The sequence below is a fragment of the Cricetulus griseus genome, chromosome 2 (assembly GCF_003668045.3).
Source record: "Cricetulus griseus strain 17A/GY chromosome 2, alternate assembly CriGri-PICRH-1.0, whole genome shotgun sequence".
Classification (NCBI taxonomy): Eukaryota; Metazoa; Chordata; class Mammalia; order Rodentia; family Cricetidae; genus Cricetulus; species Cricetulus griseus.
This window is the reverse complement of record NC_048595.1, coordinates 361,072,413-361,084,510: the sequence shown is the minus strand read 5'-3', so window position 1 is coordinate 361,084,510 and position 12,098 is coordinate 361,072,413. Positions and strand designations below refer to the sequence as shown.

The window sequence follows — 12,098 nt, the reverse complement described above, 5'->3', positions numbered from 1 at the left end:
TGGCATCTGGATTCTAACTCCATGGACAGATTTATTGCAGGAGCAGTGCTCTTTGCTGATTGCTGGGAGCCGAAGAGGCTAACTACAAAAATCTGTACATCTGGGAAAAGTCTGGAGTGAAGGCAGCAAGGGTGACTTCATTTCATCACCTTGGCTGACATGGGTGCTTTCTCATTTCACTTCCAGTTTCTTTGCTGGCACTGGACTATTTGGGAGATGAAGGAGCTGATGACCTCCCCCCCCCCCGGGGGGGTGTTCTGAGAGTCAGTGAAGGGGACCCAATGAAACATGCATAAATGAAAGGAAACTTGAGTGCTACAGGGCTGATGGCGAATCTGAGTGATTGGTTTTGTTTGGGATTTTATTTTAATGAAAACAGGTGTAATGCTGTTAAAAGGCTACCGATCCTAACTATTTACTTTGATATCTAAATGTTTTATAGGGTGGGTTAAAATAGGATTCATCAGTACTTTAATATAACACTATGAAAGGTTATTCAATTTAAATAGGATTTTTTACTCATCTTAAAATATAAATAGGAGATTTTAGTTGCTTAGATAAGGTGACTAGGTAAATATTAAAAACATTTAAATGTGAATTCCTGTAAATTCCAACCTTTGTTTCTGAGAAGATATCTGGTAGGGATGCAGTAGGAGGAGGAGTTAACCTTCTGTTGGGAAAATTTTAAGAGAGGCATGGTGGTGTCCTTCTAATCTAGAAGGGCAATTATAAAATAATATCCTAGATCAAGCCACCTAAAAATGACTTCCAACAGGTTGAACTTTGGATATGTTCAGGAAGCTTGTCAAAATTTTAGCTAGTCTTTCATGGCAAGAAGAATGTGTGTATTGTTTGGTGGGGGAGTTTTCCCAAATAATTATGGAAACCAGACTCTTTAGAGAGGGTTCATTCATACTCTAACATCTGTACCCTCCCCTCACTGAGACCTCAGCCCCTTTTCTGTTTAAGCTCATGATGACAGCAAACTGCCTCCTTTCACCCTGACCTTATGATCAGCTTCACTTCACTGCTATTCAACACAAGTACAGGACCAGCCAACAGGAAGCAGCAGGAATGAGAAACTTCACCAACATTAGATGTTGCCAATGTCAATTCCAACAGTTTTTTTTTTAAATCTCTATTTGATTATAGTCCAGGCACCTCCAAAAAATATTAATTTGCTTCTATTTTGAAATGTGAAAGGTATTGAAAAATAAGAAAGACTAGTCAGGCTTAGTGGTACATGCCTTTCATAGTAGTACTCAAGAGGCAGAGGTGGGTGGAGCTCTGTGAATTAAAGGCAAGCCTGATCTACAAAGGTTGTTATAGGTAAGCCAGGGCTATATAGCAAGACTCAGTCTCAAAATAAATAAATAAATAAATAAATAAATAAATAAATAAATAAATGATACTAACACCTTAACAGAGAAGGTAGATGACTAAGACACATGTATACATAAACTTACACACACACACACACACACACACACACACACACACACACACACACTGTCTGCATCCGTGAGGAGGCTCAGCATGTACTTTTAAATGGATGTAAGGATGTAAGGGTGTGTATAGTATCTCTTTTCTAGATGGTTTTCTAGATGCACTTGGATCGGGGTGGACACTTGGAATCAACTATTCCTGAATGTGTTAGGATGGCCTTTGTTTCTGCTGTGAAGTGAAGCAGGGTATCTCAGTTACCATTCTCACCACTTATGGGAAGAAGATGCAGCTCACCACTGCATTCAGGTTGGGTTGGGCGTTCGCAGCAGTGATAACCTGCAAGTTCCAGCTCTGAGAGTCAATGCCCAGCTGCTCCCTATGACCCGACTTGAATCAAGAGAGCAAGCCTATCCCAGACCCCAGACCCCAGACCAAATCCCACACACTCATGCATGCACCTGTGACCATGCCCAAATGGGCGTGGTCAGCGTCACAGGTGTGTCTGGTAGATCTCTCATTACAACTATCCTATCTCCATCCCGTGACCCACCTCTGCTAGCCAAGTTCCAGCACCTCCCAGAACAGCACCATAAGCTGTACACCAATTGTTCAAATCCCATTAGAAACATTTCATGTTCAAACCATAATGTGCTCTTCTTCCCTAAAAACGAGTATCAAGGCTGGAGCAAAGATACGTAGGGTTGGCAGGCAGAGAGTATAAACAGAAGGAGAAATGAGGATGAGGGGAGTATGTCAGGTGCTAGTCACCCAGCCACCCACCCAGCCACAGATTAAATAAGTAGGAAAGTAAGATATACAGAAGTAAGAAAGTTAAAAGCCCAGAGGGAGAAAGTAGAGGGGTTAGTTTAAGTTAAGAAAAGCTGGCTAGTCAGGGAAATACAAATCAAAACAACTCTAAGATACTATCTTACTCCTGTCAGAATGGCTAAAATAAAAAACACCAATGACAGTTTGTGCTGGATAGGATGTGGAGAAAGGGAAAACTCCTCCACTGCTGGTGGGAGGGCCAACTCATACAGCCACTTTGGAAATCAGTATGGTGATTCCTCAGAAAAATGGGAATCAGTCTACCACAAGATCCAGCAATTCCACTCTTAGGCATATACCCAAAAGAAGCACATTCATACAACAAGGACATCTGTTCAACTATGTTCATAGCAGCATTATTTGTAATAGCCAGAACCTGGAAGCAACCTAGATGCCCCTCAACTGAAGAATGGATAGAGAAAATGTGGTACATTTATACAATGGAGTACTACTCAGTGGAAAAAAAAAAAACCCAAAACACAATGGAATCTGGAAATTTACAGGCAAATGGATGGAAGTAGAAGAAACCATTCTGAGACAGGTAACCCAGTCACAAAAAGACAAACAGGGTATGCACTCACTCATATATGGATTTTAGACACAGAGCCAAGAATTACCAGCCCACAATCCACACTGCCAGAGAAGCTAGGAACAAGGAGGACTCTAAGAGAGACATACATGGTCCTCTGGAGAAGGGGAAAGGGACAAGATCTCCTGAGCAAATTGGGAGCTGGGGGGAGGGGAGAGGAAGTTAGGAGAATGAGAAGGGGAGAAGAGGAGGGGTGGGGAGGACATGAGGGAGCAGGAAGTGTGAGTTGGGGGAAGAATAGAGGAGAGCAAGATAAGAGATATCATAACAGAGGGAGCCATTATAGGTTTAAAGAGAAATCAGGTGCTAGGGAAATGTCTGTAGAGCTACAACGATGACACCAACTAACAATCTACGGAACAGAGGAGAGGCTGCCTTAAATGCCCTCCTCTGATAATGAGATTGATGACTGACATATATGCCATTCTATAGGCTTCACCCAGCTGGTGGAAGTGGAAGAAGACACCCACAGCTAAACACTGAACTGAACTGGACTCCAGTTGCAGAGAAGGGGAGTGATGTGCAAACGGGTCAAGACCAGGCTGGTGAAACCCACAGAAACAGCTGACCTAATTGAGGGGAATTCTTGGTTCCCAGACTGATAGCTTGGAAACCAGCATGGGACTGATCTAGACCCCATGAACATGGGTGTCAGTGAAGAGACCTCAGAAATCTATGGGGCCTCTTGTAGTAGATCAGTACTTATCCCTAGCATAGGAATAGACTTTGGGAGCCCATTCCACATAGAGGGATACTCCCTGAGCCTAGACACAAGGGGGTGGGCCTAGGCCCTATCCCAAAGGATATGACAGACTCTGAAGATCCCCTATGGAAGGCCTCACCCTCCTTGGGGAGCAGAAAGAGTATGGGGGAGGTAGGGTGTTAGTTGGGAGGGGCCAGGGGTGGACCAGAGGCAGAGGGAACTGGGATTGACATGTAAAATAATCTTGTTTCTAATTTAAATAAAAAATGGAGAGAGAGAACAAAAGAAAAGCTAGCTAGAAACAATCTAAGCTAAGGCTGGGCATTCATAAGTAATAATAAGACTCCATGTGAGATTTATTTGGGAGCTGGGTGGCAGGGCCTCAAAAAGACAAATGAGAAAAAATCATTTCACACACAAAAAAGTGTAAAGGGCAAAGACAGAAATCAAACTTGAATACACATCCCAGACATATCCAACAGGCACAAACAAAACAGTAAAACTGGGAAAATAATGAGACAATGCCCATCATGTCATATCCACATCTTCACAATTCCTCAGTAGTGGAAATGAAAGACACAGAGATAGCTGGAAAGTGAAAACAATAGTCAAGAGTCCTACTTTTTAAAGGATAAATGTTCATACAAAGGACTCTAATATGCAGATTAACAAAGTAAGGATATAAAAACCAGAAACTACACAAGATTGATACAAAGGTTAATGGAATAGTAAACTAAAGGATAAATTTTAAAACATGGAGGAAAAAATAAGGAAGAAAACTGAAATGCTGAAAACGAACCAAACAGAACTTCTTGAAAATGAAAGACTCAACCAATCAAATAAAAACCACAGCAGAATGCACAACCAACAGACAAGACCAAGTATAAGAATGAATTTCAGAGATGGAAGATGAGTCTAAGAAATAATACATACAGACATATATAAAAAATTTAACAAATATGACTCAAACTTCAAAGAAATCCGGGATACATTCAGGAGAACAAACCTAAGTGACCATGGAATAAAAGGAATTGAGATAAAATTAAATGTCATAGACAATTTATTCAATGAAATTAGAGCAGAAAATTTCCCATGCCTAAGGAAGTAAATATTTAACTAAATGAAGCATAAACAATTTCAAGTAGAAAAGACAAGTGAAGAATCTTTCTATGATATATCATAGTCAATGTGGCAAAAATAAAAATCAACAATATTAAAAGCTTTAGGAAAAATGCTAACACATGCAAAGTTAGAAATGCAAGAATAACATCATGACTTTCATTAGCTATCTTAAAGCAAGGGATGATATGCCCAGCCCTGAAAGTAAATGCTAACCAAGATCATAGTACATAGTATACCTAGCAAATTATCTTTGAAACTGGTAAAAATAAACCAATATTTCAAGACAAGAACAAATTAAGAAAATTTGTGCCAAACAAGCTATCTTTTTAGAAAGTTCTAGAAGGGATAATGTACAGGGAGTAGGAAGAAAGTCTGTCTCATTCAGGAGAACATAGGAGGCAAATAAACAGAGACAAGCTAGGAATGAATCAATCATGGCCAATACACAAACCCAGTAGAATTCTAATGCTAATAGGTGAAGAGGAAGAGAAATGCCAATAACTCAGTCAATCAGTGCATCAGCTAACAGTATCACAGTAAATAGCAAACTCCTCTCAATAACATCCTAAAATACAAATGGTCCCAATTTGCCAATTAAGCAATACAGACTAATTTACTGAATTAAAAAACAAAACCCAACTGTCTGCTGTCTACAAGAAACACACTTACGTTCTAAAGACATTCAAAACATGAGAATTAGTGGATGGAAACAACCTCCTAGGCAAACAAGCTGGCACATCAATTCTTATAGCTCATAAAAAAGATATCAAGCCAAAAGAGGCTAGAAAGATATTAAGAGGCTCATTAGACTTCAATAAAGAGAAAAATCATGAGGTTTTTTTGTTTGTTTGTTTTTGTTTTTTCAAGACAGGGTTTCTCTGTATAACAGTTCTGATGGTCACTGAAACTCAGTCCTGAAACTCACTCTGTAGACCAGTCTGTCCTGGGACTCAAAGAGATCACTTGCATCTGGTATTAAAGGCCTGAGTCACCACCACCCAGTGAGAAGACAATTCTACTGTAATTATTTATGCACTAAATCTGTGGCTCCCAATTTCATAAAAACTGAAGCAAAAACAAACCATGGAAAAAAATATCACATGGTTTCTGACAAAATGATACTTGGAGACTTCAATATCTTAATCTCATATTTAGAAGGTTTTCCAGACTAAAACTTTGAAAAGAAAGTCAGAGTTAAACATGCCACAGATCAATTGGATTTAACAGATATATGCAGACTATGACCTCAAACAGGCAGGGGATGCACTTTCTTTTCAACAGTATGTGGTACTTTGTCTAAACTTGAACACATACATCATAGGCCACAAAACAAGCTTTTATGGCTACAAAAAATACAAAAGTGAAACAAACCAAAACTAAAATACTTCCTTACAGTTCATCATAAAAAAAATTTCCAGTCAAATAAAACTGGAAATAACTCTAAGAGAAGCCTTAGAAACAGCATAAATACTTGAAAACTAAAGATTATACTCAGAAGGTAAAGTGGGTCATTGAATAAAGTATGTCAACAAAGGGACTAAAAAAATTCCCACAATCATATGAAAATGATGGCACAACTGAATAACAACACCTCTGGGGTATTTTTGACATCTTGCCTATGACATCATGGAAAGATTCTTTTCTGGTCATGTCTACTTGGGGTTCTTTATGCCTCTTTCATTTGGATTTCCTTCTCTAGGTTTGGGACATTTTTCTTATAATTTTGTTGAATGCATTACCAGGTGAGTATAGGCAAACAAGTCCTAGGAAATCTTAAATAATTAACCTAGTGGTATTCCTCAGAGTTTTAGAAATACAAGAAGGCAAATTCAAATGTGGTAGGCATTAAGAAAGAAAAGCTATCAGGACACAAATTAATGAAACAGAGACGAAAAGAAAAATACATACATACATACATAGAATCAATTCAACTGAGAACTGGTTCTTTGAGAAGATAAACACAAATGGAAGACCCAAATTAATACAGGTAGGAATGAAAACAGAGTTTTTACAATAGGCTTCAGTGGAATTCAGATCATTAGGGAACATTTTAAAACTTACACTCAAAAATCTGGAAAATCTAGAAGAAAAAGATACACTTCCAAACTTATATGATCTACCAAAATTAAAACTAGTATATATAGAATATTTCAGCACACTCAGGAGAAGAAATATTAGAAATCTCCCCACAAAGAAAAGTCTAAGACTTACAGCTGGGTTCTACTAAAGTTTATAAGATCTAACAACTATACTTTCCTCACAAAATACAAAGGGAAGGAACACCACCAAATGCATTCTACAAAGCCAGTGTTACCATGATTCTCAAACCTGATAAAGATTTAATATAAAAGCAAGGAAGGAAGGGAGAGAGGGAGGGAGGGAGGGGGGAAGAAAGGGGGGAGGGAGGGAGAAAGGAAATGGTGGACCAATTTTCCTGATGTAAAATTTCACAACAAAATCCTTTCAAACTCTATTCAAGAAAACATTAGAGGATCATATTTTGTGACCAAATTGTTTCATTGTAGGGTTGCAATGTTGGTTCAATATACCATATCATTAAACAAACATATCATATAAATTGTCTTAAGGGCAGAAATCACCGCAAAGTTCAATATATTGTCATGATAAAGATCCTGAAGAAATTAAAAATAGATGAATTCATGTCTCTACATAACAAAGGTGGGATATAACAAACCTATCAATAACACTGACCTAAGTAGGAAAAACTAAGAACATTGTGTCTTAGAAAATCTAGAACAAGACAAGGATGCTTGATCTTTTTACTCTCCTGTCATATAGTGCTTGAAGTCACAGCCATGGAGATGAGACAAGAGAAAGATAGAAATGGATATAGACAGAAGTTAAATTTTCCCTCTTTTTTAGATAACACAATTCTGTACTTAAAAGAAATTACAGACTCTGGCAGAAAACTTTGAGATTTTGTAAACACTTTGAGTACTTAACAGCTTAAAATAGTAACAAACAAAACTCAATACTTTTTCTATATATCAACAACAAATTTGATAAGAAAGAAATTAGGGATGAGACGGCGCAGTTTGAATTGTGGTACGACAGAGGACTGGGTGCCAGGATCTTGCTGTGCTTCTGCCTGGCCTCCTCTCTTCCTTGGTTGTTTGGTCCTAGATGGCTGGTGGTAAGGTTGTAAAGGACTCCATAAATGCCAAGACAAAGGTGGTTTTCAGTTCACAGTGAGCCGGGGTGCAGTTCCCTGTGGGCTGTATTCATTGACACCTGAAATCTAGGACAATCAGTCACTGATGTGTGGGTGCGACTGCTGCTGTGTACAGCTCACTAGACTTGGCAGGAAATGCATCAAAAGACTTACAGGTAAAGCATATTACCCCTTGTCACTTGCAACTTGCTATTCGTGGGGATGAAGAATTGGACTCCCTGATCAAGGTAACAATTGCTCCTGGTGGTGTCTTCCCACACATCCACAAGTCTCTGACCAGGAAGAAAGGACAACAGAAGACAGTCTAAGGATGCCTGGATTCCTTATTATCTCAGAACTCTAAATATTCTTAACAGCTGTCCAGTATCAGTGATTCCAGTGGACTGTACCTCTGTGAAAACCACAATTTTGCCTTTTTGTAGTTCTATTTGAGCAAGCTGGAGGCTTAGTTAGCCTTCCAACCAACCAAATTTCTGCAGTTGAGTCTTAACCATATTTAAGTGTTACAGTGTCTTCAAAGAAGCTGTTGATTCTGAAGTAGTGGGTTTTGATTGAGTTGACTGTAAAAAAAAAACTGTTTGGATTTTAATTATGATGCAGAAGTTATAGTAACAAACATTTGGTATTGTAAAGACATTATTTCTACTTTTTTTGATAAGCTCAATAAAGGTCATATCCCAAACCAAAAAAAAAAAAAAGGAAAGAAAGAAAGAAATTAGGAATAAATACTTCACTCATAATGACTGCTGGAGAAAACTCGGAGAAAGGGAACACTCCTCCACTGCTGGTGGCAGTGAAAACTTGTACAGCCACTTTGGAAATCAGTATGGCGGTTCCTCAACAAGGACATCTGTTTAACTATGTTCATAGCAGCATTATGTGTAATACCCAGAACCTGGAAGCAACCTGGATGCCCCTCAGTGGAAAAATGGAGTACTAATCAGCAGAAAAAAAACAATGGAATCTTGAAATTCGAAGGCAAATGGATGGAACTAGAAGAAACCATACTGAGTGAGGTAACCCAGTCACAAAAAAGACTTACATGGTATATACTCACTCATATATGGATATTAGACATAGAGCAAAGGATTACCAGGCCACAATCTACACCACCAGAGAAGCTAGGAAACAAGGAGGACGACTCTAAGAGAGATATACGTGGTCCCCAGAGAAGGGGAAAGGGACAAGATCTCCTGAGCAAACTGGGAGCATGGGAGGAGGGGAGAGGGAGTTAGGAGAAAGAGAAGGGGAGAAGAGGGGTGAGGAGGACATGAGGGAGCAGAAAAATTGAGTTGGAGGAAGAATACAGGAGAGCAATAAAAGAGATACCATAATAGAGGGGGTCATTAAAGGTTTAAAGAGAAATTTAGCACTAGGGAAATGTTCAGAGATCTACAAGGATGACCCCAACTAGGGATCTAAGCAATATGGAGAGGCTACCTTAAATGTCCTTCCCCTATAATGAGATTGATGACTACCTTATATGCCATCCTAGAGCCTTCATCCAGTAGCTAAAGGAAGCAGAAGCAGACAGCCACATCTAAACACTGAACTGAACTGAAATCCAGTTGCAGAGAGGGAGGAGTGATTAGCAATGGGGTCAAGACCAGGCTAGAGAAACCCACAGAAACAGCTGACCTGAACAAGGGGTTGCTCATGGACCTCAGACTGATAGCTGGGAAACCAGCATAGGACCGACCCAGACCCCCTGATTGTGGGTGACAGTTAGGAGGCCTGGGAAATCCCCCCTGGTATGGGGCCTCTGGTAGTGGATCAGTATTTAACCCTAGCATATGAATGGACTTTGGGAGCCCATTCCACATAGAGGGATACTCTCTCAGCCTAGACACATGGGGGAGGGCCTAGGTCCTGCTCCAAATGATACAACAGACTTTGAAGATTCCCCTATGGAAGGCCTCACCCTCCCTGGGGAGCAGAAAGGGAATGCGATAGGGGGTTAGTGGGGGGGCATGGAAGGAGGGGAGGGACAGGGAACTGGGATTGATCTGTAAAACAAGATTACTTCTAATTTAAATAATAAAAATAAATACTAGGACTATACCTAACCAAGGGGTTGAAATGCTTATACAAAGAAAAGTTTAATATTGAAAAAAAATAAATATGTTAAATGATATACTCATCTACTATGTTTGTGCACTGACAGAATCCATTGAGTGAAAACTACTGTACTTCCAAATCCAGTCCACTATTTCAATGACATTTTCCACAGACCCAAAACAACAACAACAACACCCCTAAAATTCATATGGAAATTTAAAAGACCACAGATAGCCTGTGCAATCTGAGTCAGAACAGTGCTGGAGGTTTCACAATACCCAGCCTCAGAAGCCACAGTAACAAAGGCCATATGGTAAGGAGACAATGAACACCTATAGAACGATGGAACTGAATAGAACACACACACAAAATCTCCTAAGGCTTTTGCACCTAATATTTGACAAAGCTGTGAGGGGAAATATTCGGCCCATTCAACAAACAATGTGGTCTGAATACCCAACTATGGAAGGGTGAAGTTCAATTTGTATCTCTTACTCTGAACACTTGCAAAAAAAAATCCCAAAGAATAGATGACCCAAATTTAAGCTGGAATAAAGAAACTGGTAGAAGAAAACATGGGAAACACTCTAAGATATAGACACAGGCAAGATCTTTGTGGCTATGAGTTCAGTAGCACAGGAAACTGGGATTATGTGAAATTACAAAGTTTCTGCACAGCAAAAGAAACTATCAGCAGAGTGATGAGATGGCCTTGAGAACAGAAGAGAAGCTCAACCAGCTGCAAGTTAGGTTGGGGGTAAGTATCTAGATTATGTATAAAGAAATGCAAAATTAAATACCACCTACCCCAAACTACCAGTCAGCAAATAGGCTAATGAACTGACTAGTTTTCAAAGAAGATGCACAAATATCCTATATAGCAACCAGGAAGTTGTCCTGCATCCTTTGACACTCAGGGAAATTCATACTAAAAGTACTTTAAGATTCATTCATGTTCCAGTCAGAATGGTTATTACAAAAAAGATGAATGAGAGACAGACATCCACAGACATACACTGAGCTGAAATCTGGAATTTAGTTGAAGAGAGGGAGGAATGAAGAGCGAAGGGGTCAGTACCAGGTTGGAGAAACCCACAGGAACAGTTGGCCTGAACAAGGGAGAGCACATCGACCCCAGATGCTGTATGGGAGGCCAGTACAAGACTGATCCAGACCCCTGAACATGGATGTCAATAAGGAGGCCTCTGCACTCCAGGGAGCCTCTGGTAATGGATTAGTATTTTTCTCTGGTGCAAGAAGGGACTTTGAGAGCCCATCCCACATGAAGGGATACACTCTGGCCCTGGACACATGGGGAAGGGCCCAGGCCCAGTACAGGAAGATTTGGAGGACACTGCAGAGCCCCCGTTGAGGGCCCTACCCTTCCTGGGGAGTGGTGGGTGGATGGGGTGGGGGGTAGGTTGGGAGTGGGGGAGAAGGGATGGGAGTGAGGGGAGGGAGAGGGAGAAGGGACTTACATGTGAAACAACCTTGTTCCCTAACTTGAGCTAATAAATAAACTAAAAAAAAAAAAAGATGAATGATAAATTCTGCCAAGAATGTGGGAAAAGAGGAAACATTACTCTCACTGCTGGCTGGAGTGCCAACTGGTTTAGCCACTATAGAAATCAGTATACTCGGTAAGATGATTTCTCAGCAAGCTGAAATGAGAACTATAACATGACCCAGCTATATTGCTTGTGTTTTTACACTCAAGAGTCTCTCTGTCCTAACCCAAAGCGATCTGCTCATCTATGCAATAGCAAGGTAACAGAACCATCCCAGATGTCCATCCTCAGATGAACGTGGTATGAAACATATATAATTATAATTATATCTATTATATATAATAGATTTTTATTCAGCTCTAAAGAAAAGTAAAATTATGAAGTTTTTAGGATTCTGGGTCATCCTGGAAATCATTATGTCAAGTGATGTCTCAGAAAGACAAATACCGCATGTTCTCTCTCAAATGTAGATCATTGCTTTTAATATGTTTGTGTATGTGTGCCTGCACACACACATGTGTGTGCTAGTGTAAGTGTGGGGTGTAGTTGATGAAACTAAACAAGGGAAAAGAGGTTTTAAGGAAGCATGCATATGCTGGCTCATGTATTTATAACTGAACGCGTGGCATAAAAGCACAAAGGAGACTCCCA

The 12,098-nt window shown here is 39.8% G+C and overlaps 1 protein-coding gene and 1 pseudogene across 2 annotated transcripts in view; one reads left to right on the top strand and one right to left on the bottom strand.

The window, feature by feature from the left end:
• The window catches only part of Ctnnd2 (catenin delta 2), a 654,324-nt gene that overhangs the window by 123,775 nt on the left and 518,451 nt on the right, over positions 1–12,098 (bottom strand). The gene's annotated exons all lie outside the window — the stretch shown is intronic.
• LOC100758162 lies at positions 7,833–8,189 on the top strand (annotated as a pseudogene).